The sequence below is a fragment of the Trachypithecus francoisi genome, unplaced genomic scaffold (assembly GCF_009764315.1).
Source record: "Trachypithecus francoisi isolate TF-2019V2 unplaced genomic scaffold, Tfra_2.0 Lachesis_group20, whole genome shotgun sequence".
Taxonomy (NCBI): Eukaryota; Metazoa; Chordata; class Mammalia; order Primates; family Cercopithecidae; genus Trachypithecus; species Trachypithecus francoisi.
In genome coordinates, this window is record NW_022681466.1 from 28,162,455 (window position 1) to 28,185,514 (window position 23,060).

The 23,060-nt window shown below is 35.6% G+C and overlaps 1 long non-coding RNA gene across 1 annotated transcript; it reads left to right on the forward strand.

The window, feature by feature from the left end:
* The first annotated feature begins 3,168 nt into the window (after positions 1–3,168).
* On the forward strand, positions 3,169–20,351 carry LOC117066493. Its single transcript, XR_004430360.1, has 3 exons — positions 3,169–3,179; positions 7,218–7,221; positions 20,219–20,351. It is a non-coding gene; the product is annotated as an uncharacterized LOC117066493 (long non-coding RNA).
* Positions 20,352–23,060: the final 2,709 nt, after the last annotated feature.

The window sequence follows — 23,060 nt, forward strand, 5'->3', positions numbered from 1 at the left end:
AGTGAACAAGCTTCTTAGATGTTTCATCTGCTATTTTGCAATAGATTACAAAATGTTATAACAGGTATGATGGGTGATATTTTATTTTGTTTTGATGCAGATTTATTAATCATACCACGTTAGGACTAATGTAATAATAATATTGTGGCTTTAAGGAAAAATGAAAGCTTTCACAGAATGACAAACAGAAAAAATAAATTTGTATATGGAAAGCACAGAAAAGTATGGAGGGTCTAGGTATAAATTTAATTTATACACATATTAGTCACTGCAGTTATTATCAAACTAAGAACTAAACCAAGAGAGGTATGTTCCCATGAGTTCTAAATACTACTGTAGTATTATTTGGTGTCTATTTTTATTTAAAAGTAATCACATAAAAGTTAATTAAAATTTAATGATAGTTTTCAATATGTTTTTTTTTATTTACAGTTAGTTGCTCTTAGATCTTGAAGTAGTCGAAAAAGACATGAGCTTTAGAATTATAAAGCTGCATTGGAAACTGAGCTTGTCTCTAAGAAACTGCATGACTTTAGACAAGTATTTCATCCTCTTTGGGTTTTAATGTGTACAGTCTTAAAATTGAGATAGCATTTTAATGTTTCCCATCTTGAAATATGGCTTAAAATTATAAGCCATAGTTAAAAAATTGAAAATTAAAATACGGTGTGGTTAGTTATTTGCCTGACAGGTTATACATAGTCAATACCACATACTAATGCATTTATTTCATGTTTTATAGGCAAGACATATATATACATAATTATTTATATATATAAATATATATAATTATCTTTATAAAAGGCTTAAGGTTACAGTATATACAGATATGTATAAAACTGCTTTGTAGTGCTAATATCCACATGCCTGCATGATTGAAACAGTAAAAGAAAATAAAAGCAACTAGCTATAACAAAAAAAAAATCTAAAATCATAAAACTCCTGGAATAAAACACAGGGGAAAGACTCCCTGACATTGAACTTGGCAATGATTTATTGAAGTTGACACCAAAAGCACAGGCAACAAAAGCAAAAATAAGCAAGTGAGACTACCTCAGACTAAAATGTTTCTGCACATCAAAGGAAACAATCAAAATAAAAAGGCAATCTACATACTGGAAAAATATTTGCAGAGCATATCTGGTAAGTGGTTAATATCCAAAATATATAAAGAATGCATGCAATTAAATAACAAAAAAAAACTTGATTACAAAATTAACAAAGAACCTGAACATTTTTCAAAGAAGACATAGAAATGGCCACATATATGAAAAGATGCTCAACATCACTAGTCATCAGGGAAATGCACATCAAAACCACAATGAGATATCACCTCACATCTGTAAAAATGACTATTATCAAAAAGACGATAGATACATTTTGGCAAGGATGTAAAGAAAAGGGAACCATTTTACACTGTTGGTGGGAAGGTAAATTGTTATAGCCATTATAGAAAAGAGTTTGGAGGTTCCTCAAAAATTTAAAACTGTAACTACCTGTGGTATCCAGTAATCCCACTTGTGGATTTATACAGACAAATTGAAAGCAGTATCTTTCTGTTGAGACTTATCCAATTCTCATATTTACTATAGCATGATTCACAATAGCCGAAGTATGAGCCCAACCTTAGTTTTCACCAACAGATGATAAAGAAAATGTAGTGTGTGTGTATGTAATATATATACTATACATATACACACACATAATATACATACACACACTATGTGTGTGTGTGTGTGTGTATATATGATGGAATAGTATTCAGCCTTAATAAAGAAGGAAACTCTGCCATTTGCAACAACACAGATGAACCTGGAGGACATTACGCTAAGCAAAATTAAATCAGACACAGAAAGATAAATGCTGCATAACCTCTCCTATATTTGGAATCTAAAAAACATCAGACTCATGGTAACAAAGAGCAGAATGGTTAGCAGGGCCTGGGGGGTGGAGTAAATATTGGTCAAAGAGTACAAACCTTTAGTTATAAGATAAATACGTTCTAATGTACAGTATTATGACCATAGTTAATCATAGTGTATTGTATACTTGAAATTTCCTAAGAGTAGATCTTAAATGTTCTCATCACACACAGAGCAAAAATGGTAACTTTATGACATAATGGATATGCTAATTAGCTTGACTGTGCTGAACTTCTTACAATGTATACATACATCAAAGCATTCATTTGATACCCCTTAAATATATATAATTTTTATTTGTCAACTATAACTCAATAAACCTAGGATAAACAAGAGCATCATTTAAAAATCTCCTTTGTCTATACAAGAATGGTGTAATGGCTTCTATTTGCTTAGGTATTATGTTGTCAATCTGTTGGTTTAATCCTGACAGTGTTTACCATAAAATGCAATACAGATTGATATCCCTCATCTGAAAATCAAAAATATCCCCCATATCTGATACTTTTTAAGTGCCAATATTAGATCACAAGCTGAAAATTATACAACTGACCTCATGAAATAGGTTATAGTCAAAACTTTGTTTCTTGCCCAAAATCATTAAAAACATTGCTTTCCTATCAGGCTGTACATACAATGGTATATATAAAACATACATGAATTTTGTGTTTAGCCTTGGGTCCCATCCCCAAGATATCTCATTATGTTATGTGCAAACATTCCAAAATCTGAAAAAGTCTGAAATATGAAATCCTTCTGGTCCCAAGCATTTCGAATAGGGGATACTCAAGCCATAATACTATCTTGCTATTCTGAATGGATATGGCTTAGATTAGGCAAGTAGACTGTATAAAGAACCCTACGTAGAGAAATAGACATAAAAGAATTTATAGAATTTTAAAATGTTGTCCACGTATTTTCCAATTCAGCTTTGAGTGTCTATAATAATCCATTGTTCCTTTACTACACTAGATGTCTGCAGGTGTATCCCTAGGAAGCATATTTTTATGGTTTCTTCCCCAAATGCAAATGAGTTAGCAAATGTTTTCACATCTCACTTATTGTCCCAGCACTTTTGCCTGAATACCCTTACTCACTTCAAAGGCTGTACTCCACCATCGTCACCGGGAGGTCTTTCTTTGGTGAATGTTCCAATCCAGATTTTGTGCCTCTGTCATCACTGTTCTCTTAGCATCTGCTTTTTACCTCTACCTTGATTGAAATATTCTTTTGTTTGCCTGTATCTCTCAGTAGATTGTGACCCTTTTTAACTCTGACTTTTTATGCATTGTTAACACAGGTATCAGTCAGCATCTGACAGGGTGGTTGTTCTATAAGTGTCTGTTGAATGAATGGAATTGATAATTTAAAGAAAGACGAGGCCGGGCGCGGTGGCTCAAGCCTGTAATCCCAGCACTTTGGGAGGCCGAGACGGGCGGATCACGAGGTCAGGAGATCGAGACCATCCTGGCTAACACGGTGAAACCCCGTCTCTACTAAAAATACAAAAACGAGCCGGGCGAGGTGGCGGGCGCCTGTAGTCCCAGCTACTCGGGAGGCTGAGGCAGGAGAATGGCATAAACCCAGGAGGTGGAGCTTGCAGTGAGCTGAGATCTGGCCACTGCACTCCAGTCCGGGCGACAGAGCGACACTCCGCCTCAAAAAAAAAAAAAAAAAAAAAAAAAAAAAAAAAAAAAAAAAAAGACGATAAGGAGTTCATGTTCCTCAGACCCTAAGCAGGCAACTATATGTCTCTCTGAATGATTCACTATGATAAAAGCTAACATCAACAAATTACCTATGATGTTTTCTCATGGTGCCCAGTAATTTATGAGCATTCTTAATTTATTCCTACAGACTGAGTAATGCTGATATTTTCAGTGTTACATTAAAGACAGATAAAATTAAGTTTAGCAACATTAAATAAGTTGCCCAAGACTGCACTACTGTTTGGATCTCAGGATAAATTTGCTCCAAAATCTGTGCTGTTGCTATAATGCCATGGTGGTTTCTTCATTTAATTGAAACTCTATAAATTCTATGTGTTTAATTTAAGCATCCCACATACTTACAAGACAGGAAAGAAACAGTAGTTTTCTTCTGTTTTGACTTACAGAATGATTTTTTAAGATGGAGTCCGACTCCAACTCAAACAACAACAACAAAATTGCAGAAAAAAACAAGAGAAGGACTCCACATATTTCGTTTGCTCTGCTTTTTATTTTTAGCAAAATAGCATTTCAAATAGTAAAATAATGTATTTTGTTAATAAGATATTATGGATAGTGATCAGCCTAAAAGTCATTGGTAGATTTCTAGTTATGGAAAAATGGCATCACTATATGCCCAACTCACACTAGATACTAGACAGAGAATAATTTGTATGTGGTGATTCTAAAGGTTCATCTGAATGTTATAATACTTTAGGGTATTCACAGTGACAATACTTTTGTTGCAATGTCGTAGAGGTGAAAGATAAACTGATTTTTTTTTTTTTTTTTTTTGAGATGAAGTCTTGCTCTGTCACCCAGGCTGGAGTGCAGTGGCTTGACCTCGGCTCACTGCAACCTCCACCTCCCGGACTCAAGCGATTCTTTTGCCTCAGCCTCCCGAGTGGCTGGGATTACAGGCACGTGCCACCATGCCCAGCTAATTTTTGTATTTTTAGTAGAGACAGGATTTCACCATATTGACCAGGCTGGTCTTGAACCCCTGACCTTTTGATCTGCCTGCCTCGGCCTCCCAAAGTGCTGGGATTACAGGCGTGAGATGCTGAGCCCCGCCCTGATTTTTTCTTTCTTTTTGTTTTTTTTTTTTAGATTTTAACATTTTAGTAATCTGCTCCTACTAACTTTGCCTTTTAAAAATGTCCTAAACTCTGGATCCTCTTAATTGTTTAAACACATGCACACACACAGACTTACACATACACACACTACATACGTCTTTATCACATTTCACAAATACATAGTTATTTGGAGAGAAGACATCTTATCTTTGACATATTTTCAATCTTATTGAGCAGTACTCAGAGAGCAAAATCCACAGGTATTTGTCTTCAATGCAGCCATTTGTAACCTGTTTGGATAATTGAACTGTCAGCTTTGCCCTAGTCAGGATCCCTTGGCCATTAGACATTTGTTTGCTTTGTAGTAGTCAGTGTTTTCATTTCAATATACTTTGTTAGTGCAAAGAGCACTGCCCCAAAACTACCATTAAAAAGAAAAAATGCCCAGTGGTACACAAGAGAGTAAACTGCCAAAATAATGTATATGTGATTGGAATGATGAGTAATCTGTCACCAAATCTGACATGTCAGTTTAATTTCTCTTACCAGAAATCTGCAGCATGACCTTCCTTATGCTTCAATTGTCTTAGTTAAGCATAAATATTTTAAATACTAATTTTATAATGTGTAGTATACTGATATTTTATAACCCAATTTGTTACAGAATAGTGCCAAAACATTCATATTTGGATAAAAATATATTGCATTTGTGCAATTCTAAGAACTGTTTCTGCTTCTTTTGATGGCAGGCATGCCCTTAAAAAACAATACTCCATAAAAACGCATATTGTTTTTTGACACATCATTTGCAAATGAGTTCTGGGTTCACTTTGACCATGACTGACCTAGGCAGGCCAAAATGTCAATACCTTTTGGGAGCACATACAGATAATATTATTTCAGAAAGACCAAGAATACAGTCTCGGATTCAAAGCAAAAGACAACAATACAGTTGAACATGCTACAGTTCCATCAATCTGTAGGGAACAAAAATTGAACTGAAATTTATTACAAAAAAAAACCCTTGTCTTCCACAGTTTTTGGGAAAAGCTGCTCTTTGTGCAGTCTCCATCCCACTTAAACACTTGCTAAACATCGTTTATTTAAGTGTTTTGTTGAAAATTGCCGAGGTTCCAAAGACATGGTTTGATTTCAACAGAAGAATAAAGCAAAGCAAATGAAACACAGCCTGCTTCTGTAATTTAGAGCAATTATCTTACTCTTTATAAGGCTCTACAGGAAAATTAAAAGAGAGTTTCTTGCTTTTTGATTACACGTATTTGACTGCTCAGTGTATTCTTCAGTGAACGGTTAATAAAATAGAGTACTTGAAATAACTTGGTTTCTCTGTCTACTTATTTAACATTTGTAGCTTATTAGAGGACTCATAGATATGTTGAACTCTAAATATTTTGGCCTCCTGGAAACCAACATATACGATATAATTTTCAGATTATCAGAAAGCTACTATTTCCATCCTCACCACTAAATCTATCACAGTTCGTTGGGGTCCTATATCCTCAAATCATAAGGGTGATACTTTGATAAAATCCAAACTGATCTCAAGATTTACCCTGCTATTGATGATTTTTACATAATAGCAGGGGATGAGGAATCCACAAACAGGTTTGGGAAAGTACAAATTAAAAATGAGAATTTCTAGGACTGGGCCTCCTTCATTGGAAGGTTTAAACGCAAAACCTGACTTTCATTATTTTCCTTGAGCAGTGGTAACAACTTTCACACTAAAGACGTTATCTGAGATGGATGCAGGCCTTCCCCAAAGACATGGTCCTGGGCTGCATTAGACAGTAAATTCTTGTTCTGAGTAACCAGGTGTTAAAACTTTGGAAGCATTTAGTCAAGTGAAAGAAAGTACTAACCCAAGAAGGCAGATATATTTCTGCTGGGCTTCTCTGAAGTACTAAATGACTCTTTTACTTATTCTCTAATTTTAACATTTAGTGACAACCTACCGTGTACTAGATAGTAGAGATCAAGGTGGATGCATGGAGACAGCAACTTTCCAGTTTAAATTGAGGACTGAGGAGAGGGCCAATAGGCCCCTAATAAGAAGTAATTCTAAAGTCTGGGAAAGAAGGAGTTCAAGAATATTCACACAAAAAATGTGTTTGTATAAGCGTGATTCGGGAGAATGAAGGGGTAATGAAGACGTGTTTCAGTGTGTGTGGGAGACCAGGTAATAACCCCAAATAATTCCAGAGTCAATTGGTACGGTGAATGCAGAGATGTTTTAAAATGTTCAACAAACATTTTCTATAAAAGGTCAGCAAAATCAAAAACAAGAGCCATATAGTTAAGTAGGGTCTAAAGCTAAAGTTAGTTGTACAAGTGGCGGTGAGATGTCAACAGTAGGAGCTCATTAGTTTCAATCACAAGACAGACAAGTCAGAAAGAGCAGTGTGGTAGGAGTGAGCATGCCCGAGGTGTGTCTATCTGCATATTTGCTGTAGACACAGGCACTGTCACATGTTTTGGTATATAAGGAATGTATTGTTTCAGATTATAAAATAATGTATATTCCTTTGCTAAAATATGCTGAACTCTGAAGACTATGGACTCTTAACACCCAGAGGTAGTCATTGTTTCGAATTATAAGGCTTCTCTTCCTTCAGGTGTATACGTTTTACAACGGTAGACCATGCCTTACAGAACGGGTTGGTCACTTTCCCCACTTAACATAACCAGTGGTTTCTTACGTACGTAATAGAATTTCAGTCACTATGCAAGAAAAGTTCATTTTTAAGCCTATGGAGGCATTTTCCTCTCTTTCCAATATCTCTGAAAATCTCATAGTTTGTGATCTTAATCAATCAACCTTCAGCTATCCAATTCACATCAAAGAAAAATATCAGGATCAAAATCTTTTCAATTTAAAAATTAAGTTTTTGGATAAAAGCAAGGGGGAGAAAGCAAAAAAAGAAACTGTACTCTTACTTTTACCTTTGGTTTGATATCCTTGTTTCTCACTGAACCTATGTTTGCATCAGCTGCAGTTCTGTTCTGCCTAGAGTAACTCATCAGTGGTGTGAATCTTATGGTCTCCTACAGCTTTTCAGATCTTTGCCACCCAAACTCCAAACCCATCCAAATATAGGAAAATAAACAAAATACTTATTTGAAAATTAAAATGTATTAAATATGTATATGCATTTTATACATATAATATTCAAGCAGCTATGTACTGAGTTCCATATGCAATCTTTGTCTTCTATTAATTTAAAAGCTATGTTTTTCAGTTGTGGATGTTAAAGCATAAGTCTCACCAGTAAGCCTTGTTGCTAATCAACTATTAACTCCTACGTATGCTTGCTAACGGCATGTGCCAAGTTCTTAGGCACCATTTAAAGAATAATCACCCTAAACTCATAATTTGTTCCCTTCAACCCAGATGGTTTATACATAAAATCCAGCCAATGTCAGATACTTTGTATTGTATTATTATTAATAATAATTTTGGCACTAATATTAATATAATATATTTGATTGGCCTCTTTGGGAAATGTTATTTGTATTCTTTCAAGCAACACAGGTATTAAAAAGATAGTTGGAACAACAGGAACATGGAAACTTAGTCCAATTTTTGGGCTGGTCTATAAGAACTTTAATGAACTTGTCTTCTTGACAATTTATGGGTTAACTGCCTAGATCTACCTTTGAGAAAAGTGTTATTCCCCTGTGCTATTCAAGAGCATAGATGAGTTTTGGGTTGCCAAAACCTTCATTAAAATTTTATGCAACCATTCTCTAGAGCTTGGAACTTGCATAATACCTTTCCCAATGAATTATGCATGTCAGTTTCTATACTCACCCTATTTTTATGTTTAGCCTTTAAGCATATTTATAGCAAGATTCTCATAAACTCATTACACTGTAAATATATTAAAAGAAGTATATTGTGTCCTTGATTGAAAATAACAAAAAAGTCCTGAGGAGGGTTAAATTTACATGCATTGGGAGGTAACCAAAATCTCCCAATGGTGACTCACAATCAAAAGTCAATGACATAATCAAAAGATTTACTGAAATCTCCAGTATATATAGCCCCCAAACACTGTAAATTAAAATCTGGGATCTATGGACTAAATTAATAAAGTTTAAACATTGCACATATTAAATGAGAAAGCAGTCTTTAATCTTCAGAACCAGAATCAAGAAATTCAGGGTAAGAGTTTACTGAAGACAGTCCTTTTCGCGTTTGTACATTTTTTTTCTCACTAAGTTTATGTAACACTGTTTTGGGAAGCTCATGACCACTTCCAGGTTCAGCCATTGTGAAAAACTCACAAGAATCAGCATGAGATTTATTACAGCAAACAGTAAAAAATACAAAGTAAATTGAGCAAAGGGTAAATGTGCAAGAAGAGAAATCCAGAGAAACTAGGCACAAGGTTCCAAGGTCCTTTTCCAGTGGAGTCACATGTAGAATGTACAGAACTTAATTTATCCAGCATTAAATAGTGATAATATATATGAAGTGTTGTCTACCAGGCAAGCTTATTTGAGACTCAGTGCCAAGGTTTTTATTGGAGGCAATTCATGCACATAACTTCCGCCTAGCACGTACCAAAATTCCAACTTCCCAGAAGGAAAGCTGGTGTTCAGCATAAACCACATTGTACAGTTCAGGCACAGTGAGTCACTAGTCTCAACTTCTAGAAATGGTGAGAACTTTCCTGGAATCCAAGTTCCTAGACACTAGCCAAGTGCCAATTATCAGCAGGTCTTTTAATATTGCTCTTTTCTGCTACTACCTTAGGTATAACTTATTTCAAATTATTTGTATGTCTGTCATATCACTTAAAATGATTTTCATCTTGATAATGCAAGTTTATTATCATCCAAAGGCAGAACTAAGAAGAGATATGCAGGAGCCCAATATACAGTAATATAGATTTAATAAATGTAAGTAACCTTAAGAGTAGACTAGTAAGTGGTAGTAAAATAGTTGGGAAGTGATATGTTTTGAGTAGGTATTACCTTTGTTTCTATTTTTATTGATTTTTAAATATGGCTTATTTGACAACTGGCTTGCAAAATCTCTGCAAACTTATCCTTCAGTGTTATCTGGCTTTGGCACAGCCCAAGAATGCAAGTATCTATCAATCCTCTATTCCATTCTTGTCTACTAAAACTCTGTTGACTTCTCTCCAGGTCAAAGGTGGGGAAGTATACTTCTGTGGAGGTGAGGGAACAGGATGGAAGGTTTGCTCAAAATACTTCTAACCTACGACACAATCTCCTATTCTGGGTATCATTTTAGAGTTTTCACCTGTTTTGTCTTATTTTATTCTAATTTAACTTTACGCATAAAGAAACTAAGGTCTTGGTTTTTATCTTTTAACCGTACCATTCACACTGGGGTAAAATATAAACAAGAGGCAGGGGAGGGAGATAGTTTGTAGGTTTTATTTTTTTGTGGCTGTTATTTGCTTTTTGTAGGTGCCCCAAATTTAAACTCAATGCAGTGTTTCTCAGCAAAAAATAAAGTTAACATTGCCAAGAAGCCTGTAATTTCTCACCAGATTTTTAGTTTATAGATTCTTAGTAACTTCTTTCCAAGATTTTTATTTGGGGCCTCTTCAATGCATAATGCAGCTTGAAATGATAGAATTTCCAAGTCTCTACTTCATGAAGTTTGCTTCCAACTTACAAATGCCTTGCAGCCTCTAAAGACTCAGCTATGTAAAAGTATTTACAAGGCGCGTCCATTTGAAGCAACCCTATTTGATGACCATTACTTTATTTTCTTGGAGAAATGTAACCCACCCCTCAGGCCAATGAATATATGCCCTACTGCACTTGAGAAGCCTTTAAGAAATAACATTAAGTCCACGCCTTCGTGCCGGTAGTGAAATAAAAGCAGAGGGTGACATGTCGACGGAGTAATCCTTGTGTGATTTACATTCAGTTCCTTACCATGAACATAATCTTTAACTTACCTTGAAAAATAGACTAATCGCCACACAGTTTTATGTCCCTAAGATTGTAGAGGGTAAAAAAATAAGGGGCCACTGTCCTTTACTGCTGGAAAATGTCTCCGGGAGACATTTCATTAGAAAACACTTTGGGGCTTATAGAGAACCAGTGCCACTATCAACATCACTTCTACCTCTGATCTCGTCTTCTTGTCTTCAGGTAATTTTCGTATATATCATTTTAGATGCTTTTAAAGCTTTTGTACCTGTCATGGAGAAGGATAGGGACAGAAAAACAGAAATAGCCACAGTGTACAATTCATTGGTTACATTACTTCTCAGTCAGGTATACATGTCCTCACACAGCATTTATTAAATCCACAATTATTGCACGTCAATACATGCTCCACGGGTGTTAGTATAGGGGAGCTTTCAGAATCTTGCCCTAGACACCACCGCCACCACCACCACTTACTTAGCCCCTTTAACCTCACCACAACTTCTGCTTATTGTTTCACAGTTTATGCTTCCTGTGTGCTGGATACTCTGTCTGGGGTTGCCATCTTCAGCCTGCTGGCACTTCATATCTCAGTTTCATGATGACTTCACTTAGAAAATAATTATGGATCCCACAATCTGGATGAGAGACATCTTTTTCTACCATATGCTATAACTATGTCTACCTTAACGTTTACCAGTGGGTGATTACTGATCAATTTGCATGCTCTGCTAAATTGTAAGCCCCTTAAGGACAGGAGCCCTACTGTACCTGGCTTTTTGTATCCAACGCCTGAGTGGGGTCTAGAACAAAATAGGCCCCCAATCCACACTTATTCTCTAAATTAATGGACATGTGAAAAGATGCAAAGAGATACTTCTTCACTTGAGATTGTCACTGTCAGTAATATATTGGCATTCTAGGCATGCTGGCAATCATTTGGATTCTGAATCCCAGTTGAAATCTGAAGAAAATAAGCAATAACTAACGTACACCTAACTCTGACTAAAATTGTCAAAGGATAATTCCATAAATTCATAAATCTCGAAGGGAAATTGCCAAAATACTCTGTCTGAAATAGCCATTAATATTAAAATCTTAAATTAAGATAAATTGTTCTATTCGTAGCTTTTTTGATTGTTAAAATTGACCAACTCTCTCTGTCCATCTCCCTCTTAACAAATGATAGTTTTTTACTGTTGTTGTCGTTGCTGTATCTTTCTCAAACGTTCCACACTGACTAAGGACATTCTTCTAGGTTTCTTTTTTAACCCTCTATCTTTGACAAAATAGTTATTTTAATTGAGGTCAAGTAAGATACAAATCATGTAAACTTGCATTTTGAATTCTGTGTCTTCTGCATCTACTTTTGAATATTCCACAGGAATATGATTACTTAATGTTCCACATCTTAAATTTATTACCTTACATTGAGTTTCAAAGAGATTCCATTACCAAGTAATTACAAGGTGCCAGATATTGTGCTAGGCTTTTTTTCTAGTAAAAGAAGCATTAATGAAAGAATATTTGGAAATACAGCTAGAGTAATTTATTCAAGTAGGTCCTTGATTAGTTGAATGAATGATAAGTCTATGAATAAATGGACTTAGAAATTTCAGATTAATGACTTTTTGGAGTAATTGCATTAAAAAAAAAAACCTGATGTGAAATTATTCAAATTGTCCATATTGAATAATAGTATTCCATGAATTGATTGATGCCTAAATTTTGAGCTCCAAAAGTTTTTCAAAATTTTATTTTAATAAAAAGTAAATATTGACACTAGTATACATTTGAGTCATTAATCTTATTTTTTAAATTTGTTTCCACATTTGTTGTTTTAAGATCCATTATCCTCCATACATCAGTGGTAGTCTTCTACTAAGTGAACTTATCTAAGCTGGAACTGTTTCCTAGAAATTCCTTCTCTATTTGATTCCAGGTTATGATTGGTTCATGCGAAATTAGCATGAGCCTTTTTATGGCTAAGTGCAGCAGAGCCCCTTACACACTGAAGGTCAGAGTGGGGAACCCCACACTATTGCAGCTTACAGAGAATAAGCTCTCCACTGATGGCTTGCTTTCTAGGGACAGTGCAGCAACTGTCCCCGTAGCTCCGCACATTCCAAGATATCCCCTTTAACTTTTAGAAACCTAGGATAGGCTCAGGTGTACTATGGCCAAGGGTACTAGCTTCTTCTGTTCATCACCACCAGTATCTGCACGGGAGACTGTCAAGACAAATGAGGCTTTGAGTTTATTCTCACACCAATCAGTTTGTCCTCACACTTCTGTGGCTCATGTACACTATTTCTTCCTGTGACTGATTTTCCTGACCTTTGGAAACGTCAGACCCTCCATTAGACAAAGATGCAACAGCTTTCCCTAAATTTCTTCACCAGTTTGCACAGTTGCATAAGGGGTAATCTCCACAATAAATCTCTTATTTCATATTGATGATAATAGTTCTGATTCATTGAATGAATCCTAACCATTACATCCCACATCAGACCTTATGTAGGTCTTACATACGACCTTGGCAGCACAGGTAGATTACCACTGCTGTGATGTGATTATGCTGATTCAAAGACCCTATAATATTTCATATTCTGTAGTGCTGAAATTGAGAATTACCAAATCTAGCATGAGCAGTGAAATTAGAGGCATTTTATTACTGTAGTATTTATTTATAGCCACCTATTTATATGGTAGCTAAAAGAACTCCTAGAAAAAAATAGACTCTACAATTATCTCTGAGAATTTCAATACTTCGTAATTGGTAGAACAAATAGCAAATCAGTAAAGTTATAGAAAACGTGAGTAACACTATTAACCAAATTATTTTACCAACCTAAAAGACAATTATGGAACTGTCCATCCAATAGTAAAATACATATTCTTTTTAAGGCCACACAGAACATTCACAAAGATAGACTAGATTTTAAACTATAAAACAAGTCTCAAACCTTTATAAAGAGTTGTAATGCTTGTAGCAGTGGTGGATTTACACAAGTAGTGTGAATGCCTGAAGCCAAAATTTTTGTGACTTTAAATTCATTTTTCTTTCACTAAAAATAATAAAAATTGTGTGTGTAAGCGTGTGCATACGTGTCATAAGGAGGAGGTGGTGAGAAAGAGTGACTAGGTTTCTGGTATGAGTTATTTCTGTTCAAATAACAGATTCAGTTATAAAAATAGCTATGGCTTCTAAGTCTATATCTTGTAAGAGCTCATACTTTGTCAGAGATACAGACTCAATAAATATACATATCAGTATATACACACACACATATACATGCTGAGATACATGGGTATATATACATGAAGATCCATGTGTGTGTTATATATGTATGTACGTATGTATGTGTATATGTGTAATACATAAGACAAATGTAGATTACCATGGGAGAATATACAAGGAAGTATTCAATTACTAGTGTTACTAGTGTCAGTGGTGGAAATTAATAACAAAAGCCTTCACAGAAGTACAGTTTTAAGACATGAATAGGAGCTCATCAAAAAGATAAGAAGAAAGAAATTTTAAACATGATGTTCATCATATGTAATATGAAAGAGCTCAAAGACATACTCGAGAATAGCTAAAAATTTCTGGTGATTAGAAGCCATGGAAGAGGAACAGTTAAAGGTATAACTGGATAGATATTTGGAGGCTCACTTCTGAAGGGCCTTAGATTATATGTAGAGAAGGTAAGATTTTTTTATCATGAAGGATATGGGACCAACAGAATTGTTTTTGCGTGTTTGATATTTACTAACAGATACATTTTTTAATATGACAATTGGTGATAATGTAGGAAATGGTTTGGGACAGGGAAAGAATTACAGCAAGAGGTTAGTTGAGACACCACAGGAGGATGTTGTTATCTACACACAAGCAACATCAGTACCACCCGGGAGCTCCTGAGAAAGGCAGATCGTCAGCCTCCACCAAAACATTAATGTGGACACGAACCACCTGGAAATTTTGCTCAACTCAGATACTAATTTAGCAGTTTTGGTGTGAGAACCAAGATTCAGCATTCTTACACAACTTCTGTGTGATGTCTAAGTAGTGATCTATAGTGTTCACTTTCAGTAATAAGGGCAAGGTAATAGGAGTCGAAGATGGTTAGCAGGCATTGTGAAACAGTTAAAATAATATTAGAAAACAGAAGTGCCAGGAATTACAGTCATCAATGATTCAAGGTGACTGGATAGAAATGATTGATAGAATTTGTATTCATAATTTGAACAACATGAGAGTATTATGTGAATGTAAAATATGTTAATAAAGTACATTTCCATTACAAAAGTAATACATACTTGCTATTGAAAGTCTGCATAACACAGTAATGTGGAAAGGAATAAAACCAAATATACATATTTTCAAACCTCCAAAAGCGCCACTATTCACAATTTGGTCATTCTAATCATTTTTTACCCCCTATTATAGAATCTTATAAACTACAAAAAGGAGCTTAAACTTGAACTGAACGGTAATCAAATATAACTTAGATTTATGGAGCTGGAGCAATAAAGCAAAGTTTATATTGTATTATACATTCCAGATATCAAAAATATTTTGTTTTGCTTTCCTAAAATATCTCTTTTGTCCCTGAAGGAGTTGGTTATCCTGTACTACAGGTCACATAAATAATGTGATGCTGGCCAGCAACGGTGGCTCCTGCCTGTAATCCCAGCATTTTGGGAGGCTGAGACGAGTGTATCACCTGAGGTCAGGAGTTCGAGACCAGCCTGGCCATCATGGTGAAACCTCATCTCTACTAAAAATACAAAAATTAGCCAGGTATGGTGGTGCACACCTGTAATCACAGTTACTTGGGAGGCTGAGGCAGGAGAATCACTTGAACCCAAGAGGTGGAGGTTGCAGGGAGCTGTGATCACATCACTGCCCTCCAGCCTGGGTGACAGAGAGAGACTCTGTGTCAAAAAATAATAATAATAATAACAACAATAATAGTAATTTGATGCTTTGGTCTGTCCTGAGCCATTCAGGAAGCAAGAATATTCTGTCATCCCCACTGGACTTCCACAAAAAACATCATGGTACAGTTAACAAGAACACTGCTGATCTGTTTAGGGCGTGAGGCTGAAGAGCATGGTTTGTTGTTATTTCCAAGGTTGACATGCTTGTGGATGGAGCCCAGCTTGACAGAACAGATGATTAATTTTTCAATCACCTCTTGTAAAAGAAATAAGCAAACAAACAAAACAACTTACTTGGCTACATGCTTACCTGGTAGTCTTTATGATTTAGAAAATAAACTACTTTTTTACTCCTGAAAAGCATTCTTTGCTTTTCTTTCTTTCTTTCTTTTTTAAATTGGCAGCAGTTTTTGAGTTTAGTAAACATGAGAAAGAGCACAGAGAGGGAACTGGATAAACTCCTCGCAATATCCACATTCTTACATAATGAAAATTGAGCTTCAAAATTTTTCCCACCTTAATCATAATTCAACTTCTCAATGATCTCCAGTGAATAAAAACAAAAAATGAAAGATAATGGAGGAGAAATTCCATATACATAGTATTCAACTTCTCTCCCAACTGTTTCCTGCCCAGCAGCTTTTAAACTGAAGGAGAATAGCAGAGAGGAGGTAGCTACACTTCTATCAAGTAGATGCAGATCTGTTCCCTAAACTCCTTTCTGTCTGCTCAGGAAGGGTAAGTCTATTCACACTACTAAGTTACAACTCTCTCCACTCCTCGTAATCCAAGCCCCTTGTCTACTTTATTCTATCCTTTTCTATTTTACTTTTACATATGTAATTTGCCTTTCATCCTTCTTTCCCCCAGTCCCAAAGAGTGTAACTTCCAAGAGAGCAAGAATTTTTATCATCTATTTTTCAAAAGACACAATGTTTAGAAGAGCATCTAATGCATTGTAGGTGCTTAGTAAACCTTTTTGAATTAATGTCTTATTTTTAATCAATTAAAATACGAGTGATGTATTAAATTTGCCATGATATAATGATATAAATGTTAACAGATCTATACATTTATTTAAAATTTGTATATAGATGATTATGCAATCTGCAAATAAAATTAGAAACTAAAACTAAAAACTCATTCACTTCTTCCTTTCCAATATATGATTTTATTTCTGTTCTTGCATTATTGCACTGACTAGATCTTTTAGTGCAACACTGAATAAATGGTAGAAAGAGATTCCCAGAATTCCTCTAACCCTTAGGGGCAAAGCATCCAGTCTATCACCCATAAGTAAGATGATAGCTGTAAGTTTTTCGTAGATACACTTTAATCAGATTGAGGAAGTCTCCTCTATACCTACTTTCTGGAAAGATATCATTAGAAATGGATGGTGGATTTTGACAATACTTTTTGTGGGTGTTTATTTAAATGACAATTTTTAACTTCTTAATAAGGTGAATCACATTATTGATTTATGTATGCTAAACTAGCTTTGCACTTTTGAGATAAATGTCATTTTGTCATGATGTAATACTCATTTTGCATATTGTTGGTTTTGATTAACTAAAATTTTGTTTAGACATTTTTCACCCATATTTATAAGACATATCAGTTTTCCATTTCTTTTCTTAATATGTTTCTGTCTGGTGAGATGGCTTCTTTACATGAGTTGGAAAAGTATTCCTTGCTTTTCAACAGTCTGGTGAAATCTTATTGCTATGTAATCTTTATTTCCTATTGTCCTTATGTTCCTTTTATACTTTTTCTAGTTGTAGTTTTGTGAAGAGCCAAGTTTTTTCTGTGTGTGTATATTACTATTCTGTGTGTATTTTACTATTTCACGTTTTTTCCTTTCTCTTTTCTTTCTTTCTTTTTCCAGAAAGTATCTCCCTCTGTCACCCAGGCTGGAGTGCAGTAGTGAGACCATGGCTCACTGCAGCCTCGACATTCTCTTGACTCAAGCGATTCTCATATCTCAGCCTCCAGAGTAGCTGGGACTACAGGCAGGTGACATCACACCTGGCTAATTTCTCTTTTATTTTTTATAGAAAAAGGGTTTCATCACATTGCCCTGGCAGGTCTCAAATTCCTGGGCTCAAGCTATATTCCCTCCTGGGCCTCCCAAAGTGCAGGAATTACAGGCATGGGCTACTACCCCTGGCCTATTTTTAAATAAGATGAATTTTTCCCAAATAAGTGGTATTTGTGAATATATTGTATTAAGGAAGAGTCAAGACAATATACCCCCTAGTGAAAAGTCTTTCTGGCTCACAAACAAACTCTTTTTTGATGCAGGGGTTCCTGCATATGTATTAGACAGGTTACTCAATGTTTCCTTTGACAAAGGTGAGTAGCTATATGTAGGGTTGCCAGATTTATCAAATAAAAATACACAAAACCCAGTTATATTTGAATTTCAGATAAACAACAAACAGCATTTTTGTATGCATATGTCTCATGCAATATTTTGAATGTACTTATATTGGAACAAGTATAAATCTGAAATTTGAAATTCAAATGTAACTGGAAATTCTGTATTTTTTCTGGCAACCCTATCTGCAGTGCCACTTTCCACTCACAAAGTTTCTACGTGACGTGTGTGACACATTTGCCCAGATACCATGTGTAAAGATCTTCCTCCGAGGCCATTTATCCTTCAGCATGACCTCCCTTGGCTGATTGTGGGGTCAAACAGAGAACAGGAGCCTCCATAGTTGGGTAACTCACATTGGGCCTGCATAAGCACTGAGGGACCCTGCCTTTCTTTATGCACTACCCACTTTGGAGATCTCTGTTCCCTTGAACAAGTGCCATCTTGTGGCTCCCCTCATCACTTTAAATGTTTCATTGTACTGCTTTCTTTGTTTTCCCCAATCTTTTACCACAATTTGCTACACTTTATGCTTCGTGTAGATTTTGTTTTCAAGTGTTTTCTATTACACCATTGAAGATGAAATTTCAATCTTTTTTTGTCTTTTTCTTTTTGCTTTTGGAACTGAGAAGAGGAATGTTCACTCTGCCAACTTATACCTGCAGGTCTATATAATCCATTGAATAGCTTCATCAGTATCTATCTATTTTATGTTTCTTTCCTATTTCTATTTTAGTATCTTTGTATTTCCCCCTTTTTATATCACAGTTGTTGAAAACATATCTGTTATTTTGCAATGTTCCAGGTTTTAGAAGTATTTATATATTTTCCTGTATACTGTTGAACCCTCACTCCTCACCACTTTACATTTTAATAACTTCTGATATTTTATCTTCATTATTTTCTCCACAAATTCAGTTCTGTTAGGTTGGGTTTATGTTTTTGATATTTTAAAATTCAATGCTTACTTTATTTTTTAATTCATTTTCTTGAATAGCTAAATATTTAATACTAACAAGTGCCTATGAGAAAGGATCTATATTCTATTCATTTGGAGATACTGTGTTATTATTATTCCTTTTTCAAAGTATCTTATTACAGTTTGAATTTGTGTTTAACAAAATAATGATATAGTAGCATTTTCCACACTATAGTCTATGCAACTAAATATTTTTAACTTAAATATTATTATAATACAACTGCTTATTATTTAGCCTTTGCATTGTGCTAAAATAATATGAACTATTAAATAATTTTGAAATTGTTAGCTTTACTTCTTGGTAGGAAAGCAGTGAGAGGGTAGTTCTAACATAATATTGTTGAAAAAAATGAGGATACATTTTTCCCTTGATTATCTGCCCTTCTGTGGAACACAATTTTCCTACAGTTTAAAAGGCAGCCATGTAGTATTTATTACCTGATGTGCCACGCCCAGCATATCTTACATTTCAGAAGATGGACATCTCAATCAACGTGAACTAATTCATGGATAAAAGAAAATCAGTAAGATTTGCATCCTTGGTAATTTAAAATTGGGATATAAAGTAGCTATGCCAGTGAGCTATGGCTTCTGAAAATGAAAGGTAAAATATAATGAGAAAAAATTTGAGGCTATCTCTATGGGGATTGTGAATAATCAACCATCCAATAACTTAGTATCTTCGAACAATATCCACGTTTTAGTGCTTGATTCTTTAGGTTCAGCAGATTAAGGTGCTTCTTGGTTTGGCTTGACTCCCTCATGAAACTTTAATGAGTTATGAGTCAGATAGGCAGTTCACTTTCTGGGATGGCTGGCTATCCACTGGATCATCTTGGTTCTCATTCCTTCATCTCACGCTTAGATCCTTCCAGCAGCCTACCTTGGCATGTTCTGATGGCCAGGCTTCAGTGTAAGTGCAAGGGAATCTGAAGGTGTAAGAAAGCATGCTAAGCAGGCAAATGCTTTTGACCCTTAGGCTCAGAACTTGTACACAGTCATTTCTGCCATGTTCTATTAGCCAAAACAGGTTGAAAGGCCATCTGAGTCAGGGTATGAATGGGGAACACAAAGTTTCACATCAAATGATGTAGATATTGGAAGACCGTTAATTCACAACATAATAACAAGTTACTGCAGTCTTCTCTCCAGAAGCAATAATTGATATCCTTTTCATATGAAGAAAATGACTTGGGAATTTATCCTTAGTGTTAATTCCAGTAACTTGGAAAGTTCATGACCATTATCTGTTGGAATGTGTGTTGAAGGGGGCCTGCCCTTCCACACCTGTGGATATTTCTCATCAGGTGGAGATGAGAGACTGAGAAAAGAAATAAGACACAGAGACAAAGTATAGAGAAAGAACAGTGGGTCCAGGAGACCGGTGCTCAACATGCGAGGAACTGCACTGGTGCTGGTCTCTGAGTTCCCTCAGTATTTATTGATCACTATTTTTACTATCTTGGCGAGGGGAGTGTGGCAGGGCAACAGGGTGATGGTGGGGAGAAAGTCAGCAGGGAAACATGTGAGCAAAGGAATCTGTATCATGAATAAGTTCAAAGAAAGGTACTGTGTCCGGATGTGCACGTAAGCTAGATTTACGTTTCACTTTACACAAACATCTCAGTATAGCAAAGAGTAACAGGGCAGTATTGCTGCCAACATATCTCACCCCCATCCACAGGGCGGTTTTCTCCTTTCTCAGAATAGAATGAATGGTCGGCTTTACACTGAGACATTCCATTCCCAGGAATGAGCAGGAGACAAGCCTTTCTCTTATCTCAACTGCAAAGAGGCCTCCCTTTTTCACTACTCCTCCTCAGCACAGACCCTTCACGGGTGTTGGGCTGGGGGATGTAAGGTCTTTCCTTTCCTACGAGGCTGTATCTCAGGCTGTCTCCATCGAGGGGAAACTTTGGACAATACCCAGGCTTTCTTGGGCAGAGGTCCCTGTGGCTTTCACAGTGCATTGTTTCCCTGGTTATTAAAGAATGGAGAATGGCGATGACTTTTACCAGGCATACTGCCTGCAAACATATTGCTAACAAGGCACATCCTACACAATCCTAAATCCATTAAACTTGATTCAATACAGCACATGTTTCTGTGAGCACAAGGTTGGGGCTGAAGTTACGGATTAACAGCATCTCAAAGCAGAACAATTTTTCTTAGTACAGATCAAAATGGGGTTTCTTATGTCTTCCTTTTCTACACAGACACGGTAACAATCTGATCTTCCTTTCTTTTCCCCACATTGTTTGTGCTCTGTTTTCATTTTACTTTCCTTCTGAGGGTTCAATTACTTACATGCCAGACTATTTGATCTCCCACAGACCTTAGACTCTGTTGTATTTTTTCATATTTTTTCTTCCAGTTGCTATTTGATAGGTTGTATTACTCTGTATTCAAATTCTGTAATTATTGTATATGCTTAGTGATATGGTTTGGCTGTGTCCCCACCCAAATGTCATCTTGAATTGTAATCCCCATCATCCCCATGTATCTTCATGGTAGGGACCCCATGGGAGATAATTGAATCGTGGGGGCAGTTTTCCCCATGCTATTCTCATGAAAGTGGCTGAGTTTTCATGAGCTCTGATGGTTTTATAAGTGTTTGGCATTTTCCCTGCTTGCACTCAGTCCATCCTGCTGCCCTGTGAGGAAGGTATCTTCTTTCCCTTTGCCTTCCATCATGATTGTAAGTTTCCTGAGGCCCTCCTAGCAATGCAGAGCTGTGAGTAAATTAAACTTATTTTCTTTATAAATTACTAAAATTTTCATGCCTCTGATAAAATTTTTCATATATTTATATATGTGGTACATGTTTTGAACTACTTTCCTTGGCATTTTTATCACCGTTATTTTAAATAATATTATAGTTTTATTATTATTATAATAATTATAATATTTGAGGCATCTCTGTATCTACTTCTATCAACTGTATTCTCTGTTGACTTAGTACTCACCTTGTTCTCTCTTTCTCACACAGACACTTTCTCTTTCCTTTTTATGAGTTTTATCATTTTATTATATGTTGATCATTTGTGTAATAGTATAGGAAAAAATAAATTATATTTACACTTAGAATACAGAATATGACATTTTGTAATAGGCTGCTATAACTGGAAGCTCATTAAATCTGATCTGTATTAATGTAGGCTTGGGATTTGTAGCGTACATCATTAGGGTGGCTTTAGTTTCTGTCAATTCATTACTCATTTTATATATTTAGAGATCGAGCTCAGGTATCTCTGTTCTGTGAAGCTTCACCTCTGAGAACTTGTGATATTCTAGAGACAACTTTGTGCTTTACAGATGAGCTATAAGCTTTCCAAATTGTGGAATACCTCTTTCTGCCTTCTACCAAGACAAATGGATTTTTTTTTTTACTTTGATATGATTGGTCTAGTCTTTAAAATGCTGGTTTTTAGTTTCTGAGAAATCTTCTTTGGTCTCAAAGCTTCCTGCAAACTTTCCAAACTAGGAAAAAGTAGTTTTAGCTCTAGACCTTGCCAGGTTAATTTCAGTGTGCCTATTTCAGTGTGCCTTGCATTTATTATCTCAGGAATCCAGCTCTGTCCACATCTTCAGAAAGGCAGTTTCTTTGTAGTTGTGGGAGGCCATGAAAACCTGGAGGTATCTTTCTTAGCTTTCCTGTTCTGCATCCCAGCCTGTGTAATACTACCCCAATGCAACTGGTGAAGACTGCTGGAAGAATCAGTGAATGAGTCCAGAATTGTTTTATGTATGAAATTCCATGGAATTCTAATTTGTCATATAAGCCAAGATGAGGCTTTTAAAAGTATTTTATCATTTCAGCTTGTTTGTTTCTACTCCCACTAATGGCAAATTATTCATGCTCTGATCATCCTATCAAAGATACAGCCAGATTCTCACTTGAAAAAAGACTCAGCTTTCTGGAGTTTAGATCATAGTTTATTTGCATCTAGAACTTTCTGATAGTCTCAGAAAAACAATGGTTTTTGTAGTATATTTTGCTTGTTTTAGTTTTTACAGAAAAAGAAACATTCTTTAGCGATGTTGCACACCCTAATAAGAAGTTATTTCTTGCACTTTGTTTATTTTCAAATATTATGCCAAATTAGCCTA